At 44.2% G+C, this 27,804-nt stretch overlaps 1 pseudogene; it reads left to right on the forward strand.

The window, feature by feature from the left end:
• Positions 1-20,483: 20,483 nt before the first annotated feature.
• LOC143973691 (C3a anaphylatoxin chemotactic receptor pseudogene) lies at positions 20,484-21,458 on the forward strand (annotated as a pseudogene).
• Positions 21,459-27,804: the final 6,346 nt, after the last annotated feature.

Genomic DNA, 27,804 nt, shown 5'->3' on the forward strand with positions numbered 1-27,804 from the left:
TAAGCTGGCGTGGCGTCAACCACCTCTCGGCCTGCCCCTGCAGAACTGACAAAATATCTGCCCCAGTGTGGCTCCTTTTCCCCAAACAAACTAGCGCAAGCACGGCATGGCATCTTTTTGCCTGCATACTTGCGTAGCCCCTTGAATGCCTACGGAGCACTGCTGGTTCTGAGGACAGAGCACTGGAAGAGGCCATGGAGGAAGAGGAGGAGGGGGTGGAGGAGAGAGGTGTGTCACAGCCAGTAGTAGCATTTTGGAGGCGTGGTGGCGGAACAACCTCCAACACTACTGCACCTTGTCCTGCATCCTTCCCAGCTGTCAGAAAAGTGACCCAATGGGCCGTGAAAGATAGGTAACATCCCTGTCCATGCCTGCTGGACCATGAGTCAACGGTAATATGCACCTTACCGCTGACGGCCCTGTAAAGCGAGGCATTCAACCGCTGGGCATGTGGATGGCTGGGAGTGAACTTCTTTCGGCAGTCCAGCAGCTGGGGCAGGGAAATTTGCCTGGTACAATCGGACGTCGGTGCACTGCTAGCAGAGTGCCCGCAAGTACTTGGCTGTGACACACCTAATTCTACACCTTCATTCCTCTCAGTGCAGGTTTCAGAGAGGACTGAAGGTCTAATGGGGTTGGAGATCCCAGCTGATAAGGAGGAAGGAGAGATACGCATTGTTCTTTGGTGTGGGTCTTTAAGATATGCTTGCCAACGAGCTGCATGGCAGGTCAACATATGTCTAGTCAAGCATGTGGTGCCCAAGCGGCTGATGTTTTGGCCACACGAGATACGCTTGAGACATATGTTGCAAATAGCAGCGGTGCGATCTGATGCACTCGTCTCAAAAAAGGCCCACACCAAAGAACTTTTGGAATAACGCACAGAGGCAGCGCCCTGCACAGGCGGAGCTCTGCGATGTGATTCAGTCAGTGTGCTGCCCCTAAGTTGGCCCCTGGAGGGCATCCTGCCTCGTTGGAGATGTGCCTCCTCCTCCTCCTATTTCCTATCAGACACCCATGTGGAGTCAGTGACCTCATCATCCCCTCCCTCTTCATCACTGGAGCAAACCTGACAGTATGCTGCAGCTGATGGAACATGACTGCCAGATTGCTGTCCTTCTTGAGCATCCCCTCTCTCTGCACTCACGCTACTGCCTTCCTCTAGCTGGGTATCATCATCAGAGCCTTTTAAACGCTGGGCATCCTCCTGGAGCATGTACCCAACACTGTGGTCAAACAGTTTGAGGGACTCCTCAGGAGGACATGGTGGGTCTAGGGAAGGAGTGACTGATGACATTGAGACGAAGGAAGAGGATGCGTTGGCAGCTGCTTTGCTAGTACCCTGAGCCTAGTTGAGAGAGGATGAGGAGGATGAGGAGGGCTTGGTCATCCACTCTACCAAGTCTTTAGCATGATGTGGCTCAACACGTCCAGCTGCTGAAAATAAGGACAAGAGTATTCCATGGTGACGTGCTGATGATGATGCACCAAGTCCACGACCAGCACTGTTGTCTCTAGACACAGAGCCTGCTTGCCCTCTTTTATTGGCTTGTGACTGTCTGTCTCTCCTTGTTGGCCTTCCAGACATAGTAATGACCTGCAGGGAGATGGGAAAACCAGAAATTGGGTAGCTTTAGGTGCACACTGAGCAGATGACACAGTACACTGACTGTAATTACTGCAGCTGCCTGCCTGTGTTACAGAAATAGAACAATACCAGCAATAAGGGGTAGCTTTAGGTGTATACTGTGCAGGAGGCACACAACACCCACTGTAAATGCTGCAGATGACTATATCACAGAACATCAGCAATAAGGGGTAGCTTCAGGTGTATACTGTGCAGGAGGCACACAACACCCACTTTAACTGCTGCAGATGCCTGTATTACAGAACACCAGTAATAAAGGGTAGCTTTAGGTGTATATTGTGCTGGAGGCACACAACACCCACGTTAACTGCTGCAGATGCCTGTATTACAGAACACCAGCAATAAGGGGTATCTTCAGGTGAATACTGTGCTGGAGGCACACAACACCCACTTTAACTGCTGCAGATGTCTGTATTACAGAACACCAGTAATAAAGGGTAGCTTCAGGAGTATACTGTGCTGGAGGCACACAACACCCACTTTAACTGCTGCAGATGCCTGTATGACAGAACACCAGCAATAAGGATATCTTCAGGTGTATACTGTGCTGGAGGCACACAACACCCACTTTAACTGCTGCAGATGTCTGTATTACAGAACACCAATAACAAAGGGTATCTTCAGGTATATACTGTGCTGGAGACACACAACACCCACTTTAACTGCTGCAGATGTCTGTATTACAAAACACCAGTAATAAAGTGTAGCTTCAGGTGTATACTGTGCTGGAGGCACACAACACCCACTTTAACTGCTGCAGATGCCTGTATTACAGAACACCAGCAATAAGGGGTATCTTCAGGTGTATACTGTGCTGGAGGCACACAACACCCACTGCAACAGCGCTAGGTTTTCAAGCCACAAAGACACTGTCTCTGCCTATCCTGCTCTTTCCCTGAACGCCGCAACACACTACACAAGGCCGCCATGCTGGCGGCCTTATATAGTGTGGGGCATGTACTTAATCCCCCTGAGCTATAATTGGCCACAGGCATCCTGCCTGTGGCCAATTAAGGCTCTCCTCGCTGCCGGCGCTGTGATTGGCCAAGCATGTGGGGTCACAGTGCATGCTTGGCCAATCATGAGCCAGCAATGCACTGAGATCGCGTAGTGCATTGTGGGCCATTCGCGCCACTCGAATATGGTGCGAACGGTCCTCAAAGTTCTGAATTTGCCGAACGTACGAACGGCCGGTGTTTGAGTCGAACATGCGTTCGACTCGAACACCAAGCTCATCCCTAATTGACCATTGTCACCTGGAGAGAGTAAGGATGGAGGAAACTTATAGTTCTCACCAGAACAGGAATAGATGGGATCTCTTCCAATGGGGGCATCTGTTTGTGTGACAACAAATAAGAGAGGGGGGTGTTCCCTGTATTACGCAGAGATGTCCAATACCCACTTGTGTAGGCAAGGTAAGTTAAAAAGAAGACTATGCTGAGACTCATTTCTAATCATCTAATACATTTAATGTTATTTTATTTGTAATTTTTACAAAAACCAGGACAAGCATCGAGTGTGACTGATAGTGGTATAGGAGTGTGTGGGAGTAAGCCCTTGTACACATGGTCGGACATTCCGGCAACCAAATCCGTCGGATAAATTCCGACGGATTTAGTCCGGAAGAGGTCTGGAAGTGGTGTTGCATGCACACGGTCGGACTAAAGTGTCGGAATTTCCGGTTGCCAAGAACGCGGTGACGTAAGCCGCGTACGACGGCACTAGAAAAGGGAAGTTCAGCACCACGTCCGGCACCCTTTGGGCTCCTTCTGCTGATATCATGTTTATCACGTGTTAGTAGAAGTTTGGTGAGAGACGATTCGCGCTTTTCAGATTTGTGCTTCAGTTCGTTACTGTTCTTCCGTTTGTGCTTGTCGGTGCGTATCTGATTATCAGTGTGTGTAGTCAGTAAGCATTTGTTTCTTATTGTGGACTATATCTTGGTATAGTACTCTTTGATTTGCATTTCTTATTGTCTGCTTGCTTCTGCTTTTCAGGTCGTTCTTTCAGGCATTGCTGTTTATCGGTGTTTTCTGTTGTCCGTTCTGACCAGCCGACCGTTTTCAAGCCATGTTTTGCGTACGTACTCGTCGTAGAATTTGTGCTGTGCAGGGGCTTGGTGTTAGGCTTTTAGCTTTTACACAAGCCCGGTCCATGAACAGGGCGAGGAGGAGTTTGTGAACCAAGAATTGGTTGCTCCAGCATGACCAGTTCTCACACATGCCTTTGCTCCGTGAGATCCGGGAGAATAATCCTGATGATTTCAGGAATTATCTCCAGATGACGGACCCCGTTTTTCACCGTCTGCTGGCTTTGCCGTCCCCTTATATCAGCAGGCAGGATACCTGCATGCGGCAAGCCATCACTCCGGAACAGAGGCTCATCGCCACGTTGCTCTACTTGGCGACAGGGAGAAGCCTTCAGGACCTGAAGTTCTCCACAGGCATCTCCCCCCAGGCTCTGGGGATCATTATTCCAGAGACCTGTTCTGCCATCATTCAGGTCCTGCAGAAGGACTATATGAAGGTAAGTTTTATCCTTTAACATCAAATTCTATGTATTTAATGATTGCTAATGTCTTGGATTTCTTTCCTCATTCCCTAATTACCATGATTGCAATATGCTCTAATTGATATGCTGTGCCCCTTTTTCCTCATGCATGCTGGAAGCTTTTCAAGTTCCTTTTTTGTCCTTCATGCATATTTGCCTTCACTAACTTCCCCACCATGCTCTTCTGGGCCCATAAACCTATAGTCTAGTCACTCAACAATGTCTTTTGTCAGCTCCATAGTATTGCTTTCCCCTAAACACCCCCTAAAATGTGTACAAATGTTATGTGTGTGCTTAAATTCATGCAGAGTGCCATTTTTTTGGGGGTTGGGTCAAACTCATTAGGAACCCCCCTCCCCCCAACTGCTAGGTCAGCTGATAGCAATCCTCTATCTGTTGACTTTGCCAAACCCAGTACACACTATACCTACCTTTGTTCTGGTCAGATTTATGGACGAATTCACCAAAGCATGTAGTGCAAGGGCCTGCCTCAACACTTTCAAATGCTACAGTTTATTGTTTTTTTCTCCCATTCTTATCTTGATAGGTAATAGCAGAATGTCAAAATGTGTTTCCATTTTTTTTTTTTGGTATTAAGACACTTCTTACCTGTCCGGTGGGCTGCCAATAGTGTAAGTAAGGAGGGGCTGCCCAAAGTATCACACACTATTTATGCATTCAGCTCTCAAGGAAGTGGAGAGGGTTACCTGTCCAAAACATCTTTTGCAAGGGCCCACCAGATGGGGGGGGGGGGGTGATGACTCTGATAAGGGGACCTTATACTTTAGGCTTTAAATACTAATTTCCCAAAATTCTATACTGATCTTGGCCAAAAATGTTTGTGTCTAATTTGCTTGCAATGTTGATGTGCCAAATTAAAAAATTTTTTTCTTGTTTCACTCCACAGTTTCCTTCAACGGTACAGGAATGGCAGACTGTGGCCTCCCACTTTGCCAGCAGTTGGGACTTTCCCAATTGTGGAGGGGCAATTGATGGGAAACACGTCCGCATCGTCCCACCCCCCAACTCGGGGTCCTACTATTATAATTACAAGGGGTTTAATAGTATCGTGATGTTGGCGGTGGTGTCAGCGACCTATGACTTCCTGTATGTGGACGTGGGGCAAAATGGCTGGATGTCGGATGGTGGAGTGTTCTCACGGGCGGAATTCTACTGGCGTCTCCAGAGTGGCAGTCTGGGCTTGCCACCCCCAGAGCAGAATGTAGAAGGACTCCCGTTTGTATTCGTCACGGATGAGGCATTTGCCCTGGCAAACCACCTGATGTGACCTTTCCTGATGAGGACCCTCACCCCGGATCAGAGGATCTTTAATTTCCGGCTGGCCAGAGCCAGAAGAGTCATGGAGAACACTTTTGGAATACTGGCCAGCCGGTTCTGCCTATTTTTTACGCCAATCCACATGGCGGAATATAAACTCAATCACATAGTGCTTGCCTGCTGTGTTCTGCACTATTTCTTGAAAAGACATTCAGCAAACTATGTGGTCTCAGTTGGCCCAGATGCAGACTTGCCTGAAAATGAGAACCTCACGGCCCTTGAAACTGCTTGTCCTGGCTTGCCCCCCCAAAGCGCCTGCGAGGTCAGAACCCAATACATGGAGTACTTTGTGGGTAGGGGGACCATTGATATGCCAGACAATGTCTGAGAGGCATTTTTGTAATACATTTTTCTTTGAAACTACAATAATCTTTGTTTTCATTTACTGCTTGGCTTGGTTTTAGGTGTCTCCTAGGTTTTTTTGTTTGGGCCTTTTTCTACAACAGTGCAAACCCAAGTTCAGAGCGAGATGAGGTGACAGTCTCTTCTTCAGATAATCTTATTATATTGTGGGTCTGCTACACACACACCTTGTTTTTGTTGCTAATGTATGTAGTGCATTACTGACAAAAATATTCTTAATTTTCAGCACCATGGCAGAAATATGTGGGGTCCTGAAAATGGCGTGATTGGGAAAATTTCCACATCACTGTGGGTGTTATTTACTAAAGGCATATCCACTATGCACTACAAGTGCACTGCAAAAGTGTACCTGAAACGGTACTTGGAGTGCAAAGTGGATTTGTCTTTAGTAAATAACACCCATTGCTACAGAAAACAACAACTTTACTCCAAATACTGCTTTTGCGCATTGAAAAAGGAAGCCACACATTGTTTATAATGTCACTTTTTAATCAAACCACATTCACATGTGCGTTTAGAAAAGGGTTTTACAACAAACCAACATATTGGGTGTATATAAAAAAATATTTTTGTTAATTTTTTTGGTAACTTCGCATTTTTGTGTAAACAGGCATGTATCAAAGCATAACATACAGAACACAGGAACTTACAAAGTTCAACTTTGAAAAATGAAGACAGTATCAGACATGAGTATGTACAAACTGGGCTGATATTGCCTTCATCACATGGGGTGTCACCCCTGGAAAAGCCAAATTTGGAAGATCTACACAGTGTGTCAACATGTGCTATCTCCCATCATGGGGGATCAATGTACATGTTTTGGGGGTGCAACCCCTTCATCTCAGCCACTTTCCACAAAACACGTACATTGATCCCCCATGATGGGAGATAGCACATGTTGACACACTGTGTGCATCTTCCAAATTTGGCTTTTAGTAAAATACAAAAGTTGTTTGTTTGAACAAAAAAAACCCCCAAGCTAGTTTGGGGTGTTTCAAACTCTCCCCAAAACATCAATGATGTTCTTCATTTTATGTTGAACATCATTGATGTTTTTCTGTATAATTTCTAAATCGCGATTGCACCCCATTATCTCCCCAATCAGGATCTGGGCACTTTCACTGGTAAAATGTGATTTTTCTTCCACATCACCTAAAAAAACAAAAATAAACACACCATGTATTATAAATATGATGACATGCATTGATTAGCTTACTGTAAGCTGTGGTCTCCGACACTCACCTGTTGTGGTGACAATTTGTCCAACTTCAACAATCTCTCCTTCCTCCTCCTCTGCTTCTGGTGTTGGAATTTTGCCTTCTTTGGGAGGTGTGGGGTCCCTGGTGTCCTCAGACTTCCCGAGTCTTCTCTACCCTATGAGAATGTAAAAAAAAAGGAATACTTAGCACACAGAGGGCAGAAATTGAAATATTAAACATTGCTTGGAAGCTTTCATACGATTGTGTTTTTTGGCAGAGTTCAAAGGTGAGAACATTATTTTGGACACTTTCTAAAGCTGGAATACTTACCTGCAGTGTGAACAAATGTAGTGAAGTGTAAGGCCGTGTACAAACGGCGGACTGTTCGCCCAACTTTGTTCGTCAAACAGTACGACCAACAGTCCGCTCAAAATTAGCATGAACGGACTTGACCACACACGATGAACGAACAGTCCGCTGAAAGCGTGCGCGATGACGTGTACGGCACGTACGACGGGACTAGAAAAACGACGTCCTATACACTGCAATGCAACCTTCGCCGTGTAAATTCTTTCTGAGCATGCGCGAGACTTAGTTTGACGAACAAGCCTACACACGAGCGGACTGTCCGCTCAAACCAAGTTTCAGCGGACTGTCTAACGGGAATTCCGAAAAACTTTGTTCGTCAGACTGTCCGCTGAAACTGTCCGCTGAAGCCCACACACGAGCGGACTGTCCGCTGAAACACTGTTCAGCGGACAAAGTTGGGCGAACAGTCCGCCCGTGTGTACGCGGCCTGAGTTGGGAAAACATTGTTTTGGGAGTGGGCTAACGAACGATGTTTATTACGAACGATTGAACCCATGAACTTGAAAGTGGCCATTTTATACTGTACAACATGAAATCAAAGCACATGGAGCAGTATGCAAGCAATAATAATCATATGAACACACGACAACTACTTACTTTTTTGAAGAAAACGCTTGATCCTTCTGTACTGATCGTGCTCCCTCAGTTTCAGGTCTGACCAGCGTTTTCTCAGTTGATCCTTGGATCGTCGTACCCTAAAATTCTTCTGAAGACTCTTCACAACTTTAGTCATGATCTTGGCCTTTCTGATATTTGGGTTTGGGTAAGGTCCATACTTCCCATCATAGTCGGTCTTCTTCAATATGTCCACCATCTCCAACATCTCTCCAAAAGTCATATTTGAGGCCTTAAATCTTCTCCTCCAGGGTCGGGACGTTTCAGGCTCCGGGCTTTCCTCGCCCTCCTCCTCTTTAGTGGAACTCTGATTGCGCACCTGCGTTGTCTCCGCCATGGGCTCTCCCCACTGCGCCGAAAGAGAAGGGGCGAGGAATAGTCTAGAAAGAACGTCAGGGGCGGGCGGAGTTTCACGCATGCGCACTGTATATAAAATGCAACGCGCGTGTGTCGTACGTGCGATTTGTGAACAGAGGGAGAAGCTGAAGCGCCGATCGTGCAAACGAAGGTACAATTTTTAACTTGGTACATCACTAGCCTATACTGCTTCTAGATTGAGGCCTGCATTAGTGGAGTTTAGCCTGACATTAGGGTTTGTCTTGTGTTGTGCAGAGATTATGGACGGTTCCAATGACCAAAGTTTCCTCCCTCTGTTCATCGATAAGTACAGGGAGCTGCCCTGCCTGTGGCAATCTACGCATCCACATTACAGTAACAAACTAAAGAGGCAGGCAGCGATGGAGAAACTGGTTGAGTTTGTGAAGCCGGTGGTGCCCAGGGCAAACATCAACTATTTAAAAGTGAAAATTGGTGGCCTCAGGAGTACATATCTGAGGGAGTGGAAGAAGGTGCTGGAGTCCATGCAAACTGGAGCTGCAGCAGATGAAGTTTATGTCCCCAGGCTGTGGTATTATTAGAGGATGCAGTTTCTGTCAGACCAGGCTGAGCTCAGGGAATCCCTCTCTACCCTTCCTTCCACGCGTCCTTCTATGCTACATTCTACACCTGATGAGTCTTCCGACGCCCAACCTGGGCCTTCCACTTAGGAAGAACCCAGCTTGAGCCAGGTATAGTTTTGTTGTACATATTTTGGGAGTAAAATTAATGATGTAAAATAGTTTTTTGCTCTCTAATTGCTGATTTTAGAAAGTGTTTCACATATCAATAGACAGTAGTGGCCAAAACCTTTGGGCCAAGAATGAAAAGTGTTGGGCTCAGAATGATAGTCTTTTCTATTGGTTAACAATTTGCAACAGTCTTGAGGTGAAAATTGTGTGTGTTTTATGAACCAAAAACTAAAACTATGTCCCTTTTTCATACACAGGAAGACCTCAGCCAGGAGGAGGGTGTGGAATGCAGCAGCCAGGAGGTGGCTGAGGAAAGTGGAAGCCAGGAGGAGGCGGGGGTAAGCGGCAGCCAAGCGGTGGGCGGGTAGAGAAGCCTGACTGAATCACAGGTCCCTCCACTCCGCCTTCCACACAAAAGGGCGAGAAAGGGGAGAATGTGGAGGAGTTGGCTCTGAAGCTGATCGGGGAGGCTTCAGCGGCCCTCAAAGTCACCCCCACATATCAAGAGTCCATTGCCGCCTTGGCTGCCTGCAAACTCCAGCAAATGGAGGAGGGGCAACAGATCTTGTGTGAGGAGCTAACTATCCACACCCTCAACAAGGGGCTGTTGGGCCAAATCACACAAGCAACACACTTGTGTGATTTGGCCCATGCCCCTCCTCCTCCTCCTCCTTCTGCCACACCTCCAGCACCACAGCCACAGCCTGGAAGGAAGTGTGGAAGGAAGACCAGAGTGTGATAACCCGGGTTCAGTCTGGTCTGACAGAAGATGCAGCCTCTTGTAGTACCACAGCCTGGGAACATAGATATCATCTGCTGCTGTTCCGGGTTTCTTGGACTTTAGGACAAGCCTGCTCTCCCTCAGACATGTACTCCTTAGGGCCGGTTCACACAGGGGGCGATGCGAGGCGACACCGACTTGCCTCGCCGCGACCTGCCGCGACCTCAGCGGCGACTTGCAGATGACTTCTGTATAGAAGTCAATGCAAGTCGCCCCGAGGTCGCCCGAAAGTAGTACAGGAACCTTTTTTCTGAGTCGGAGCGACTCGAGTCGCTCCTCTCAGAACGGTTCCATTGTACAGAACGGGGGCGACTTGTCAGGTCGCGGCGAGTCAAGTCATGTCGCCTCGCATCGCTCCCTGTGTGAACCGGCCCTTAGGCCACCAATTTTGGCGTTTAAATAGTTGATGTGTGCCCTGGGGGCCAAAGACTTTGCTAATCTCCCCAGTTTCTCCAGCGCTGCCTCCCTCTTTATTTGTTACTGACACCTAAATAAAGTTTTTTTTTTGGTTGAAGAAATACTTGCCTATGTGTTTTACTTCAAAAAGGACAGTTTATTTGTGAGCAGGCAGGTACATTTCAAAAATACAAAGTGAAACAAACAAACTGGGGGCACCAACACCAAACAACCTCCTGTAGATAAAAAAAAATAAAAAATTAAAAAGATAATAATGGTGTTGTGGTAAGTTGACACACAATACACACCCAACAAAATGCAAAGATGAGCAAACTGTCAAAAAAGGAGATGTTGATTAAAAAACAAAATTAAAAGATTGTGTAGATGTGACGATTTAAAATATTGTATTGCTGAAATGAGTAAAAAGAATAAAGAAATACGTTCAGGAGAAGTGTGTGTGAATATGAGCATCAAAACAAGTTCATTCTTGCAGCATTGTAAATAACAAGAGAATGTGCTGCATGAAAGAATTTTTAACTTTGCAGCGCGACGAATGTGCTATATCGATTACGATCCCTCAGGTAGTTTTACCTGAGGGAGCGCTTTCGTGTCCGAATATGATTGTGAGCATGCGTGGCACCTTGTCCGTCGGAGTAGACTATGTCCGATCGGAGCATGTTGTCGGAAAATTTTATAGCCAAGTTGGAAAACTTGGTCCGTCGGATACTCCAACGGAAACAGTCTGATAGAGCCCACACACTGTCGGATTATCCGACAACACGGTCCTATCGGACATTGTCCATCGGAATATCCGACCGTGTGTACAAGGGCTTAGAAATTCCCTGCGAGGGAAAGATCATCACCCATTGTGTTGATTATTCAGTTTGACAAGTTAACTTATTTTGTTTTTGTAAACTGGCACTTTACAATAAATGTTGTACTGTATTTTCTGTGAAATATATATGCATATGAGCATACCTTTTTTTTTTTTTTTTTGGTGGGGGAGGGGATCTTGGGTGGGAGTTCCCACGCTTTTTCCCCCAGGACTTGGCCCCTGGATTCAATGCTGTATATATGTATATATAATGTGTGTTGCCTCATGCTGTTGGGACACACACTGCCAGATGCTAATGTCATGAACTCCAGACACCTGTCTGTTGTCTTGTACAATGTAAATGAGTTTAGTCTGACTTGTAAGAGTATTCCACACGTTGTTGTTTGTGCTACTTAACCCTGTGTTGATGTTTATGGTAATGTCTATTGAATTGTTAGTGAGTTAGAAGCCGAAAAGTCTTATCTCTCAGTCAACTAGTCTGAGTGTTGATTTAGATAATTAGCTCAGGTTAATTATGTTCCTGGCTACAGTTGTATTGTTAGAATAAATGATCAGGAGGGGGGACCTCCCCTTCTACTGTATTATAAATACTTGTCATTTTGGTCCTAATAAATCAGTCCATGTTGAGCAGCTAAGCAAGTGTCGTCTTGTTTTGTGCTTGTGAGCGGATGGAATATCTGATATCTATATTCAGGCTGGGAGGAAGTGGTATATGACGAAAGCACTCAATCAGAGTGTAGGGACCTTTCGTCACAATGTATGTAGGTTTCTCAGATAGGCAGGTTGAGGGGCACCAGGGGTATTTAATGTGGAGGAATCTGTTTTATCAGTTTCCTCCAAAGTTTGTAAAATCCACTTGGGGACCCGGAGCCCGGAGATTCCATAGCGTTATGGGTGGGATGGAATCTCCAATCCTGGGACTGGGTTTTTGGAACAGCCAAGAGTCTGGCTGGTTTATTGAGCAGGTGGGCACCTGGGCTTATAGCAGAGTTAGGATTAGGGTTCTGGGCTCCACCAGAGAGACAGGAGGTCTCCAGGAGTCCATAGGGTGTGCACTAGAGAAAGCCAGAGACCCAAATATGAGGATCAGAGCAGTGAGGGGCTGCTTTCTACATAGACGCTGTGTGTGTGTTGAAGCTGTGTGTATCTAAGGAGACAGATGAGAGCCTGAAGTGGAAGGCCTGAGCAGCAAGGAAGCTGAAAAGAGGTACAGTAGTTGTAGGGGAACCCTGTTATAAGGCCAAGAGGGCTGAAGTGTAAAGCCTAGGTGGCAGTGCTGCTGAAGAGAGCCAGGTGGCTTGGCATTTTTCATGTATTGTTTTTGGGAGAAGAACCCCTGTGTGGGCAACCAAGTGCATGTGTGAACTTTATTTTGTTCCTTTTAATAAAAGTGGGCTACCATGCCCTTAAACTAAAGTTCCTGTTCGCTGTGAACTTACTGAAAAGTAGACATGTGCAGAGTAAAATATTTCGTTTCGGAATTTCGTTTTCGTCTGAAAACTTAATTTATTTAGTTACTCCCGAAATTCGTTTTTATTTATTTCATTTTTCGTTCAAAAATTGCATTCGTCCGAAAATCCACATGAATCACGGTCGAATCTGTCTTTGAAGGCTTATGGTGTCTGTCGAATGTATAAAGAAGATTCGACGGAGCTAGTATATAGCATACTTTAGAACCCTATTAAAGTCTATGGGACTCCAACGTTCAAAATCTAAAGTGCTCATTTTAAAGGCTAATTTGCAAGTTACTGTCCTAAAAAGTGTTTGGGGACCTGGGTCCTGCCCCAGGGGACATGGATCAATGCAAAAAAAAGTTTTAAAAACGGCCGTTTTTTCGGGAGCAGTGATTTTAATAATGATTAAAGTGAAACAATAAAAGTGTAATATTCCTTTAAATTTCGTAGGGGGGGGTTGTCTATAGTATGCCTGTGAAGGGGCGCATGTTTCCCGTGCTTAGAATTGTCCCTGCACAAAGTGTCATTTATGCAGGAAAAAAAGTCCTTTAAAATCACTCGCAGCTATAATGAATTGTCGGCTCCCGTAATACAGAGAACACTCATTGAAAGTCATTGATAAAAAAATAAATAAATAAATAAAAAAAAAAGCGTGGGGGTCCCCCAAATTCAATTACCAGGCCCTTCAGGTCTGGTATGGATATTAAGGGGAACCCTGCCTCAAATTTAAGAAAAAATTTGACGTGGGGTTCCCCCTAAATATCCATAACCAGACCCTTCAGGTCTGGTATGGATATTAAGGGGAACCCCGCGTCAAATTTAAAAAAAAATTGACGTGGGGTTCCCCCTAAAAATCCATACCAGACCCTTTATCCGAGCACGCAACCTGGCAGGCCGCAGGAAAAGAGGGGGGGACGAGAGAGCGGCCCCCCCTCCCTCCTGAACCGTACCAGGCCACATGCCCTCAACATTGGGAGGATGCTTTGGGGGTCTGTGACCCCTCAAAGCACCTTGTCCCCATGTTGATGAGGACAAGGGCCTCATCCCCACAACCCTGGCCGGTGGTTGTGGAGGTCTGCGGGCGGGGGGCTTATCAGAATCTGGAAGCCCCCTTTAACAAGGGGACCCCCAGATCCCGGCCCCCCCCCCCTGTTTGAAATGGTAAGGGGGTACAAAAGTACCCCTACCATTTCACAAAGAAAGTGTAAAAAATGTTTAAATAAAACAAACACACTTTTGAAAAATTCCTTTATTAAAAATAAAAAAATAAAAAAAAGATTCCAGCGGCGGTAATCCACTCTTGCTATCCATCGACGGACGGTCATATCTCCAGCGATGTCTAATATCATCCAGCGCAGCGCAGCATCCTTCTTCTGTCTCCGTGGAGGAGACACTACAGACATTCCGGCGGCTGACGTTTGTTATATACGGAGGGCGGGGCCACCCGTCACCTGACCCCGCCCCCCTCTGACGCAAGGGGAAACCCGGGGTTCCCCGTGACGTAGGGGTGACCCCGCCCCCCTCTGATGTAACGGAAACCTGCCTGTGTTACATCAGAGGGGTGCGGGTCACCCCTACGTCACGGGGAACCCCGGGTTTCCCCTTGCGTCAGAGGGGGGCGGGGTCAGGTGACGGGTGGCCCCGCCCTCCGTATATAACAAACGTCAGCCGCCGGAATGCCTGTAGTGTCTCCTCCACGGAGACAGAAGAAGGATGCTGCGCTGCGCTGGATGAGATGAGACATCGCTGGAGAGATGACCGTCCGTCGATGGATAGCAAGAGTGGATTACCGCCGCTGGAATCTTTTTTTTATTTTTTTATTTTTAATAAAGGAATTTTTCAAAAGTGTGTTTGTTTTATTTAAACATTTTTTACACTTTCTTTGTGAAATGGTAGGGGTACTTTTGTACCCCCTTACCATTTCAAACAGGGGGGGGGCCGGGATCTGGGGGTCCCCTTGTTAAAGGGGGCTTCCAGATTCTGATAAGCCCCCCGCCCGCAGACCTCCACAACCACCGGCCAGGGTTGTGGGGATGAGGCCCTTGTCTTCATCAACATGGGGACAAGGTGCTTTGAGGGGTCACAGACCCCCAAAGCATCCTCCCAATGTTGAGGCCATGTGGCCTGGTACGGTTCAGGAGGGAGGGGGGGCCGCTCTCTCGTCCCCCCCTCTTTTCCTGCGGCCTGCCAGGTTGCGTGCTCGGATAAAGGGTCTGGTATGGATTTTTAGGGGGAACCCCACGTCAATTTTTTTTTAAATTTGACGCGGGGTTCCCCTTAATATCCATACCAGACCTGAAGGGTCTGGTTATGGATATTTAGGGGGAACCCCACGTCAAATTTTTTCTTAAATTTGAGGCAGGGTTCCCCTTAATATCCATACCAGACCTGAAGGGCCTGGTAATTGAATTTGGGGGACCCCCACGCTTTTTTATTTATTTATTTATTTATTTTTTTATCAATGACTTTCAATGAGTGTTCTCTGTATTACGGGAGCCGACAATTCATTATAGCTGCGAGTGATTTTAAAGGACTTTTTTTCCTGCATAAATGACACTTTGTGCAGGGACAGTTCTAAGCACGGGAAACATGCGCCCCTTCACAGGCATACTATAGACAACCCCCCCCTACGAAATTTAAAGGAATATTACACTTTTATTGTTTCACTTTAATCATTATTAAAATCACTGCTCCCGAAAAAACGGCCGTTTTTAAAACTTTTTTTTGCATTGATACATGTCCCCTGGGGCAGGACCCGGGTCCCCAAACACTTTTTTAGGACAGTATCTTGCAGAATCTTTTCTCTCTGTCAAATCTTTTTTCTCTGTCGAATATTTTCTCTATATAATCTTGGACTAATAGAGGTAAGGTTAGGCACATTCGAACACAGGTTCTATAGACACGTTGTCAGAGTCACGTCGAATCTCCTATTCTATATCGAACTGTTGTAACAATGAAAACGAAAATAAAGCATTTATTTATGTCGGATCTTTCGTTTTTCGGATTTTGTGCTTTCGTTATCGTTTGTCAAAACGAAAACGAAAATAGCTGAAATTCGGACGAAAATGCATTCGGACGAAAACGAATGCACATGTCTACTGAAAAGGCATCTACTACTGAGTTAAACATCCCCCATGTTACTATATCTATCTATCTATCTATCTATCTATCTATCTATCTATCTATATATATATATATATATATATATATATATATATATATATATATATATACATACAACACCTATGATGCATATATATATATATATATATATATATATATATATATATCGTATTTATCGCCGTATAACACGCGCCGGCGTATAACAAATTTAGGAGGGAATTTTAAGGAAAAAACCTGACAATTTTAAGTATTACATAAATGTAAAACATATATATATCTCACCGCCGAGATATAAATAAATGAAATTGTCTTGAAATGGACATGTGACCCTAAATGTTATACTAACCCTATATTCTGCTTAATGGCAGAGATTACCATCAAAACCACAAGATAAAAACCACCCAGCAACCCCCCAAAAAAATACATCTTTTGTTTCCCCCAAGCCTAGCCAAAAAGGGACAGAGGTGTTGCACTGGAATGACACGAAGGGATAGATCCCGTTTACAATAAAAAAGGAAAAAAAAAAATTCATATACAAAATAAATCAAACAATTGGTCACCTAAATACAAATGTATCAAGAGTCATCAATGAAGGCATTGATGTCCCACTCCACGTTCATACCGAACGGGGAGTGGGACTGGAGCTCATAAATCCAATACGTCTCAAGTCTTGAGACCCCCCTTATCATAGCCCCACCTCTCAACGATGGAGTATATTTGTCAATCACAATAAACTGAGAGCCCTCTGGGTTACTATTGTGGAACTCCCTATAATGTCTGGGAACAGTATGTTTGGGATCTTTACTCTTAATCAAAGAAATATGCTCTCCTACCCTGATGGTAAAAGTTCTCGTGGTGTGACCAACATATTGCTCCCCACAAGGGCAAGTAATTAAATATACCACATACCTAGTACTGCACGTGCAAAAGGACTTAATGGAATATTTTTTATTAGTGACCGTTGATCTAAATTCTAGAGTCTTCTGTCTCCCTGACATATTGTGTTGGCACACAACTCATCTCTTACAAGGGAAATATCCAATAAGATTGTGAAAGAAAGAGGGACGAGCCGGTGGGTTGATAATATTAGGTGCTATTTTACTCTGTAAGAATGGTGCGCCTCTGAAGAGAACTCTAGCTTTTTCAGGAAGTTTAGGGCCCAAGATGGAATCATTCCTGAGGATATCCCAGTGCTTATTCAAAATGGTTTTAACCTGTCTATGTTGAATATTGAATGTGGCAAGTAAAGCCCATTTGAAATTGTCACCAGATTCTTGTGATGTTTTGACCTGTAACAAGGACTCTGTTGGTTTGGGCAACCTTTTGTAGTTGTTCATCCAAAACAGCTGCTTGATATCCTTTGTCTAGAAAACGTTGTTTTAGAATATTTGCCTGGGCATGAAAGGTCTCTAGGTCAGTACAATTCCGACGAAGTCTAATAAGTTGACTTTGTGGAATTGAGCTCAGCCATGTTCTATGGTGACAGCTATCCATAGAGATAAAACTATTGCGATCAGTGGATTTGAAATGTGTCTTAAACTCAAAACCGTTAGTTGTTATTCCTATTTCGAGATCAAGGAAATACATTTTTTTCAGTACTCATTTGATAGGTCAATACAATACCCCTATCGTTAGAGTTCAAAATTTCAAAAAACTCAGAGAGTGTTTGGGGGGGTACCACCCCATAGGAGGAGGATGTCGTCTATATACCTAACCCACAGAACCCATGATGGGTTCCGTTGGGCATAGACGACATCCTCCTCCCATTTTGCCATAAAGAGGTTCGCAAGACTGGGGGCAAATTTTGCCCCCATAGCGACACCCCTTTGTTGTAAATAATATTGGCCATTAAACCAAAAATAGCTATGGCCAGTCGCAAACTCTAACAATTCAATGATGTATTCATGTTGAAAAGATGCAAGGGATTGCTCCTGATCCAAAAAATGGCGTACCACCTCTATACCTCTCCCTTGTGGTATGTACGTGTATAAGGACGCAACGTCCGCAGTAGCAATGATATATTGGCCGTGTAAATGGACACCCTCTAATTTCCTAATAGTGTCGCCTGTATCCTTTAAATAAGATGGTATTTTTCTAACAAGGGGCTGTAGATAAAAATCTATATAGGGGCCTATACGGGAGGTTACTGAATTGATACCACTAACTATTGGTCTACCGGGGGGGTTAACAGGATCTTTATGAATTTTGGGCAAAAAATAAATGGTAGGTATTCGTGGAGATAGGGGGACTAGAAAGGCTCTTTCTTTGTTATTCAACATTTTTTGTTCATGACCCCTATTAATGAGGTCACTCAATTGTCTTTTGTAAACATTAGTGGGGTTGCTAGGCAGTATCTTGTACGTTCCTGGTTCACTTAAAATCCTAAACATTTCCTTCTCATATTTCGCCATGTCGATTGTTGTTTTACAATGGGGGTCCACAACATCAGGACAATGCTTCAGTCCCCACACAAAACATATTTCTGCCACTTGGTGATATGAGAGATCCCGACAGCACATATAATGGATATGGACCCTCTCCTTATCCTTACAATCAACCCATTGCCAATTATGAACAACAGGGTTTTTGCGAGGACCCATACACTCGAAAACGCGGTCAAGCCGAGGAAAGGAAGGACCCTCAGCTCTGCACTCACCCAGTGGTCGTGTCCCTTGGCTTGTGCGTCAGGAAGGCTCTGTCTGTGCAAACCGCACTACGGACAGGTCACATACTCCATAGCCTCCAACTGTCCCTGATTTGGAGGGACTGTGCTGGATTTGGAGCAATATCCCTCTGTCCCTCTTTCCCCCTCATTTGTCCCTCATGTTGGACTGATCTATATAGTTGTATATAAAATGCACTTTTTATCTTTCAAAAAGTGTTTCCCAGAGCTAAACCTTTCATCCAAATTCTAAATTTGCACCATTTGTAAATTTTAAAAGCCAATATAAAGGAATAGTGGTGGTAAAAATAAGCCATTGTGGATTGGAGTAACCTTTTTTGGGGCCCCCAAAAATTCGGGGTACTTTGTCGCAGTGAGTGGGCTTAACACTATATGACCGTATAGTGTGACCAAACCCACGTATTTTTTTTATATGTTCAGGTGTTTGTAACCACTTCCAGACCGGCGCACACACATTTACTGATCGCTGTATAAATGACAATGGTCCCAAAAATGAGTCAAAAATGTCCGATGTGTCCGCCATAATGACGCAGTCATGATAAAAATCACAGATCGCCACCATTACTAGTAAAAAAAAAAAAGATTAATAAAAATGCCATAAAACTGTCCCCTATTTTGTAAACGCTAGAACTTTCGCACAAACCAATCAATAATCACTTTTTGCGATTTTTTTTTTTACCAAAAATATGTAGAAGAATACGTATCGGCCTAAACTGAGGGGAAGAAATGTTTTTTATACATTTTTGGGGATATTTATTATAGCAAAATGTAAAAAATAATGCATTTTTTTCAAAATTGTCGCTCTTTTTTTGTTTATAGCGCAAAAAATAAAAGCTGTAGAGGTAATCAAATACCACCAAAAGAAAGCTCTATTTGTGGAAAAAAAAGGACATCAATTTTGTTTGGAAGCCACGTCGCACGACCGCGCAATTGTTAGTTAAAGCGACGCAGTGCCGAATCGCAAAAAGTGCTCTGGTCTTAAAGAGGAAGTAAACCCTGATGAGTTTACTTCCTCTTTCATTCCCTGCAAAGGTAAAGCATAATGGACTACTATGCATCGCATCCAATTGCATCACATCACATCGCATCATAGTCCATTATGTGTCACTTACCTGACACAGGAGCCAGCGAAGTCACCGCTGTCCCCTGTAGTCCGGCGCATCCCTCTTCTCGGTGGGTCTCGCTGCTCCAACGCTGTCATTCGGCGAAGCCGCGATGACGTCACTCGGCGCATGCGCACGGGAGCCACCACTCGTGGCATATCACTGTTGACCGTGGCGCTCTCGGTGCGCCTGCGCACCGCTTTCTAAGCCGTAGACAGCGGTGCCTGTCTTTCGACAAATATCTCCTAAACCCGTGTAGGTTTAGGAGATATTTCTTGGACCTACAGGTAAGCCTTAATCTAGGCTTACCTGTAGGTCAAAGTTGGTTGTAAGGGTTTACAACCACTTTAAGCCAGCAAAATGGTCTGGTCTGAAAGTGGTTAACTAGCCTTGCAGGATGAATGTCATTCTTGAATGAGTGCGCTATAATCTGTTTTGTACCGTTTGTTGGTCTTGTAGCAGCACCATCTTGAATCCAAACGCATTTTAGGGTGTGCCCCTCCCCCAACTATGTTTTTGTATTTTGTGTTGTGGGGTTAATTCTCCTTTAAAGGGGTGTGGCAGGGGGTGTGTCCTATGCCTACATACGTTTGGTAGTAGGTGTCCCTCATTCCCATCTCAAAATGTTGGGAGGTATGCATACTCGGCTTGCAGAGGGGAAGAGGCCGGGGCTGTGTGTCTGCAGACTCTGCACTGAGCAGACACTGGTGCGCTTCGCCACCCCCACCCCCCGCCTCACAGCACACTGTGTGCTTTACACAACACTGCACCGCAAAACTCTCACAGCGCCGGGGACTCGGGCAGAGCGCTGAACAGCGCAGGCAGGGGAGGGAGACGCCTGCACTGGAAACCCCATTCAAAACCCGCACTGTCCGGGTGAAGAGGGTTTCCATAGGTGCCGGAATGGCAGACAAAATGCCCTGAATTTATTAATTATCAGACAGATGAAGTAACTCTTGATGTCTTTACAGGTAAACAAGATGTTCAATGTCAGCAGTGAAATGGAACCAACCATGTTTTACAGCCCTGAGCTCATGATCACCATCCTGGCTTTATCTATCACCACTCTTGTGGGTCTCCCCGGCAATGCTCTGGTGCTTTGGGTTACTGGAGTGAAGATGGAGCGGACCGTGACCACTGTTTGGTTTGGGAACCTTGCTCTGGCCGATATCATGTGCTGCTTGTGTCTTCCATTCCTTGTAGTGCAGTTGTTCTACCCAGAATGGCTGAAAAGTCCTGCCCTCTGCAACATTTTACCCTTCATCGTTTCCCTAAACATGGGCACCAGTGTCTTCTCCCTGGTGGCCATCAGCATTGACCGATGGATTCTGGTTGTCCATCCCGTGTGGGCCCGAAATCACCGAAGAATCAAAATGGCGTGGATGATATGCTTGGTTATTTGGATGTTGTCCTTCGTGATGTGTCTGCCTACCGCCATCTACTATACATATGTCACCTTTGGTAACATCACCGTCTGCTATTTAGAACCTCACATATTAGAGCTCTTCTATCTCACATGTGCAACGTTTGGATTTCTGATCCCTCTTATTATCATTTGTATCTGTTACATTCATCTGGCTTTTGCAGTAAAAAATATCAGATTTTCTGAAGTAGGTAGAAAAACCATCAAGATGTCAATAAGTGTTATTGTCGTGTTTTTCATCACCTGGGCCCCCTACCACATCATCAGAGTAATCCTGCTACACACTTTCAATGAGGTATTGTACATCCTGGACCTTCTCTCGCTGTCTCTGGCCGCATTCAATAGTTGCGTCAACCCAATACTCTACGTCTTCATGGGGAGAGATATGAAGCAGAAGCTGAGACAGTCTATTGGCGAGATCATACAAAATATATTTGGGGAGAATTTATTATCTCCACCAGGCAATGAGGACCAGCGCACCCCAGAAGAAGAAGAAGGACTCCCGATATAATGTATGGAATGGATTTGTAGATGTTTTAGCGCGTTTAGCTTTATTAGTGATTGTAATGAACTGCCTTCTCAAAATCTTATCATTGCGTGTTAGGGCGGCCATACTGTATGTCATGAATAAGTCACATGGCATCAGGGCTTAGTGCTTATTGGCCATTTGGGATGATAGGTGTTATCAGTATATGTGCACCCCCCCCCCCTCCCCCCTCCCTGTTGTCCAATCTGTCCACCAATCTTTAAGCTGGGAACAAGTCTGCTTATCTGTAAAGTTAAAAATCTTTATCCCTTTACTTGTTCAGGGCATGGGACACATAGTGCTGAAGGAAGAGGATAAACATGACAGCCAGGAAACTGGCTTCTGCAGATGTAAATTAACAATGACATATACAGTGTATACAGTGCCTTGCGAAAGTATTCGGCCCCCTTGAACTTTTCAACCTTTTGCCACATTTCAGGCTTCAAACATAAAGATATAACATTTTAATTTTTTGTGAAGAATCACCAACAAGTGGGACACAATTGTGAAGTGGAACGAAATCTATTGGATATTTTAAACTTTTTTAGCAAATAAAAAACTGAAAAGTGGGGCGTGCAAAATGATTCGGCCCCTTTACTTTCAGTGCAGCAAACTCACTCCAGAAGTTCAGTGAGGATCTCTGAATGATCCAATGTTGTCCTAAATGACTGATGGTGATAAATAGAATCCACCTGTGTGTAATCAAGTCTCTGTATAAATGCACCTGCTCTGTGATAGTCTCAGGGTTCTGTTGAAAGCGCAGAGAGCATCATGAAGACCAAGGAACACACCAGGCAGGTCAGTAATACTGTTGTGGAGAAGTTTAAAGCCGGATTTGGATACAAAAAGATTTCCCAAGCTTTAAACATCCCAAGGAGCACTGTGCAAGCGATCATTTTGAAATGGAAGGAGTATCAGACCACTGCAAATCTACCAAGACCTGGCCGTCCCTCTAAACTTTCAGCTCAGACAAGGAGAAGACTGATCAGAGATGCAGCCAAGAGGCCCATGATCACTCTGGATGAACTGCAGAGGACTACAGCTGAGGTGGGAGAGTCTGTCCATAGGACAACAATCAGTCGTACACTGCACAAATCTGCCCTTTATGGAAGAGTGGCAAGAAGAAAGCCATTTCTCAAAGATATCCATAAAAAGTCTTGTCTAAAGTTTGCCACAAGCCACCTGGGAGACACACCAAACATGTGGAAGAAGGTGCTCTGGTCACATGAAACCAAAATCCAACTTTTTGCCCACAATGCAAAACGATATGTTTGGCGTAAAAGCAACACAGCTCATCACCCTCAACACACCATCCCCACTGTCACACATGGTGGTGGCAGCATCATGGTTTGGGCCTGCTTTTCTTCAGCAGGGACAGGGAAGATGGTTAAAATTGAGGGGAAGATGGATGCAGCCAAATACAGGACCATTCTGGATGAAAACCTGTTGGAGTCTGCAAAAGACCTGAAACTTGGACGGAGATTTATCTTCCAACAAGACAATGATCCCAAACATACAGCAACATCTACAAAGGAATGGTTCACAAATAAACGTATCCAGGTGTTAGAATGGCCAAGTCAAAGTCCAGACCTGAATCCAATCGAGAATCTGTGGAAAGAGCTGAAAACTGCTGTTCACAAACGCTCTCCATCCAACCTCACTGAGCTCCAGCTGTTTTGCAAGGAAGAATGGGCAAGAATTTCAGTCTCTCGATGTGCAAAACTGATAGAGACACCCCAAGAGACTTGCAGCTGTAATCGCAGCAAAAGGTGGCTCTACAAAGTATTAACGCAAGGGGGCCCAATCATTTTGCACGCCCCACTTTTCATTTTTTTATTAGTTAAAAAAGTTTCAAAAATCCAATAGATTTCGTTCCACTTCACAATTGTGTCCCACTTGTTGGTGATTCTTCACAAAAAAAAAAAAATTTATATCTTTATGTTTGAAGCCTGAAATTTGGCAAAAGGTTGAAAAGTTCAAGGGGGGCGAATACTTTCGCAAGGCACTGTATATACATTTATACTACCCACCAAAATAATAATAATAATAATAATAAATAGGGCTTTTTTTTCAGCAGGAACATGGGGAAACGCAGTTCTGGCACCTCCTGCACTAAATGTATGTAATGAGAAGGGGTACTGGGGTGTCCTAAAGGGCTAATAAATCTGGATGCTTGGGGATCTTTTGTTGTTGGGGCATCTATTGTTGCGGGAAGGGGGGGGTGTATTGTTGCTGGGGAAGTCTAGGGTTGCTGGGGGGCTTTTTTTCGTTGTTTGGGGTTTCTTGGTTGCTGGGAGGGATCGACAATTTATGAAGGGGTCTACTGCTAGAAGATTTATTCATACTGGCTGATAGGAGATCTATTGTTGCCAGTGGGAGTCTATAGTTGCTGGAGTTGATCTGTTCTTGCTGGTGGGCTATATTGTTGTGGGGGAAACTATTGTTGCTGGAGGGTCTATTGTTGCCGAGGAAGTGTACTGTAGGTGTTGGTAGATCTATTGTTGCTATTGTTGGGTTCTATATTTGCTGAAATGGATCTATTGTTGCTGGGGGAATTTATTTTTGCTGTCCGGAGCTATTGTTGCTTGGGAATTTATTGTTGCTGAAGGTTTCTATTGTCTCTGAGAGAGGAGGTCTATTGTTGCTGGTTGCAGGGGATCCATTTTACTGTTTTTCTTGTTATTATTAGCACATTCCATATAAATTACTTAACATCACAAATTAACCACTTACGGACCGCCCACCGTCATTTTACGTCGCTACTTTGAAGAGGAATATCTTTGTTATGGCAGCTACCATAACCCCGGTATCCTCTTCTTCAGCGGGCGGTCCTCTTTCACATAAAAGTGGTCTCTGTGGCGGATTTGCAGCGCGATCACTTTTATCGGCGAAGGAGAGGGCCTCCCCTCCCTCCGAGCTCCGGTGCCCTCCGCCGCTTACCAGAGCCGTCGGTAGCGGCGGAGGCGATCAGATCCTTCTTCCAGTTAGGCATGGAGACAAGTGAGGGGAAGATGCCCCCCCACCCACCCTCCTCCATACCACTGCAGGGCGGAAGCAACATCAAAATGTTACTTCTGCCCATAACTCTTATGCATTTTAGTGTAAATATGAGGTCTTTTTTGACCCCCCCCCCCCCCCAGATCTCATATTTAAGAGGTCCTGTCATGTTTTTTCTATTTTTTTCTATTACATTCTTTGTAACGGGAATAAAAGTGACACATTTTTTTTTTAAAGCAGTGTAAAAATAAAAAATAAAAGGTAAAATAAATAACAATTATAAAAAAAATGTAAATGTGCCCCGTCTCGTCAAACTCACGCACAGAAGCGAACGTGTAAGTGAAAACAGCATTTAAACCACACAATGTGAGGTATCGCCATGATCGGTAGAACGAGAGCAATAATTCTAACCCTAGACCTCCTTTGTAACTCAAAACATGCAACCTGTAGAATTTTTTAAATGTCGCTTATGGAGATTTTTAAGGGTAAAAGTTGGTCGCCATTCCATGAGCGGGCGCAATTTTGAAGCGTAACATGTTGGGTATCAATTTACTCTGCGTAACATTATTTTTCACAATATAAAAAAAATTGGGCTAACTTTACTGTTGTATTTTTTAATATAAAATTTTTTTATTTTTCCCCAAAAAAGTCTGCTGCGCAAATGCGGTGTGACATAAAGTATTGCAACGACCGCCATTTTATTCTCTAGGGCGTTAGAAAAAAAATATATATATATATAATGTTTGGGGGTTCTAAGTAATTTTCTAGTAAATAAAATGTTTTTAACTTGTAAACACCAAATCTCAGAAAGAGGCTCGGTCCTTAAGTGGTTAATACTTTGTGGCATATTCTCCAAAAGGGGCGGTACTGAGAGGCGGGTAGCGGGTGGAACTAAGGGACATTGCTCGGAGGTGGGTAGGGGGCGGAGACAAGAGGTGACTCAGAAGTTGGGAGTACCTGCACCTATTCTGTGAGCAAAATTCCCTGATAATAATAATATAATAATAATAATAATATAATAATAATGATCTATTTCAGTCACTCAGGTTAAAAACAGAGGATTTTGTTGCTACGTTTGTAAATACTGTACATGTAGAAGCAGCACTGCCGCATGAAGGCACCTCTGATAAGTGTTGTCCCATACCCTGGACTATCTGAGTTCCCAACTATGGGACATATATAGCAATTCACAAACAGAGAGCAGGCTCACCTAGAGGAAGCAACACCCCAGAAGTCCAGACATCTCCTTTACAAGACACCTGAAGACTCCCGGTGAATCCCAAAAAAAAAAAAAAAAAAATGGTGAGAGCCTCGATCTGCGGGTACATGTGAGCACCCCAATACACAACACAATAAAAGAGAGACCCCAGCACATTTTTAACCCCTTCAATACCGGGCACTTTCACCCCCGTCCTGCCCAGGCCAAATTTCAGCTCTGTCACATTTTGAATGACAATTGCTCGGTCATGTAACACTGTACACATATGATATTTTTATCCTTTTTCTTTCTTCACATAAATAGAGCTTTCTTTTGGTGATATTTAATCACTGCTGAGGTTTTTATTTTTTGCTAAATAAATAAAAAAAAGACTGAAAATTGTGAAAAAAACATTGTGTTTTAAAATTTTGCAAATAAATAATCTTTCTTCATAAATGTATTTCCTTATGTAATATGTATTGTATTCTGCTACATTTCATAGGTGAAAATAACCCAAATCAGTGTATATTATTTAATCTGTTATGTATTTATACATGGAGATCATATCCCCCCCTTATGTATTTATACATGGAGATCATATCCCCCTTATGTATTTATACATGGAGATCATATCCCCCCTTATGTATTTATACATGGTGATCATATCCCCCCCTTATGTATTTTTATGTGTTGATCATATCCCCCTTAATCTGAGGCGTATCATAATCTGAGGCGGATCATATCCCCCTAATCGCCTAGAGGCGATTCAGTTCGCATTGTGCGCTATACAAGTATTTCATTCATTCATTCATTCATAATCTCCTGTTCTCAAGAGAGAATACATTCAGTTCCTCTAATCTTTCCTCATAGCCGAGCTCCTCCATGCCTCTTATCAGTTTGGTTGCCCTTCTCTGCACTTTCTCCAGTTCCCCGATATCCTTTTTGTGAACTGGAGCCCAAAGCTGAACTGCATATTCCAGATGCAGTATAGACGTAGATTCACTCTACACAAATATTAGACAAGATGATGCCTTGGAGTCCGTGGAATGGGTCCTAAATGGATCATCAGAACTAGAAGGTAAACAAGAGAAATTTATTATCGAAGCCTTAGAACTGGTCATGAAGAGCAATTACTTTTGGCACGATAAATCGTACTTTCGCCAACATAAAGGCATATCAATGGGTGCAAAGTATGCACCTAGTGTGGCAAACATTTTCTTAAGTAAGTGGGAACAAGAATAGATCTATGACAAATTTAGGCCAGGCATAGCATTATATAAAAGGTATATCGATGATGTAATTATCCTGTGGAGGGGAACGGAGGAAGTCTTGAAAGGGTTCTTAGAGGAGATCAACCATGATCGATATCATATCTCCTTTTTAGTGGTATATAGACAAGCAGACCAACCTACACGCACCTTTTTTATAGATACGGAACACAATGGGTATATCCCCACATATAGTTGCCACCATCCCAGATGGCTAAGGGGTATACCCAAGGGCCAACTCATGCAGATTTGCAGAAATTGTAAGGATACAAAGGAGTACACAAAACAGGCAGAGGTGTTGACAGAGAGATTTGTGGCAAAAGGATATAAAGAAAATATAGTGAGAGAAGTAGGAAAACATTTGGAAGCAATGGACAGGAGGGAGATTGGGAAGGGTAAACCAAAAAAAGAGAATGAATTCAGTATGGGGTTAGTTTCTGATTATCACAGACAACACAAGGAATTTGAAATACAATATTTAAAAAATGGCCTATTCTTCTCCAAGACAACCCTCTGGCCAAGCTCCTACCAGCCAGGCCAGGGTTTGTCTACCAAAGAGCTCCCAATCTGAGGGATAGATTGGTGAAAAATGTACCTGGCCCTCCAAAAAGATTGGGAACTTTTCTGGACCATAAAGGGTTCTACACATGTGGGAGATGCCAAATGTGAAGCAGAATCAGAGAAAGACCCAAAAAAACTACCACATTCACATCCTTTGTTATCAAAAAAGAATATAAGATAAATAAACTGATAACATGCCAAAGTACATGCGTCACATATCTGCTGGTTTGTCCATGTGGCCTACAATATGTGGGCAGGACAACTATGTGTAAGGATTAGGGATAAGCTTCGAGTTTGAGTCGAACAT

Source organism: Lithobates pipiens, unplaced genomic scaffold, assembly GCF_037356315.1.
Source record: "Lithobates pipiens isolate NorthernLeopardFrog02 unplaced genomic scaffold, aLitPip1_a1.2 Scaffold_92, whole genome shotgun sequence".
NCBI classification, from domain to species: domain Eukaryota; kingdom Metazoa; phylum Chordata; class Amphibia; order Anura; family Ranidae; genus Lithobates; species Lithobates pipiens.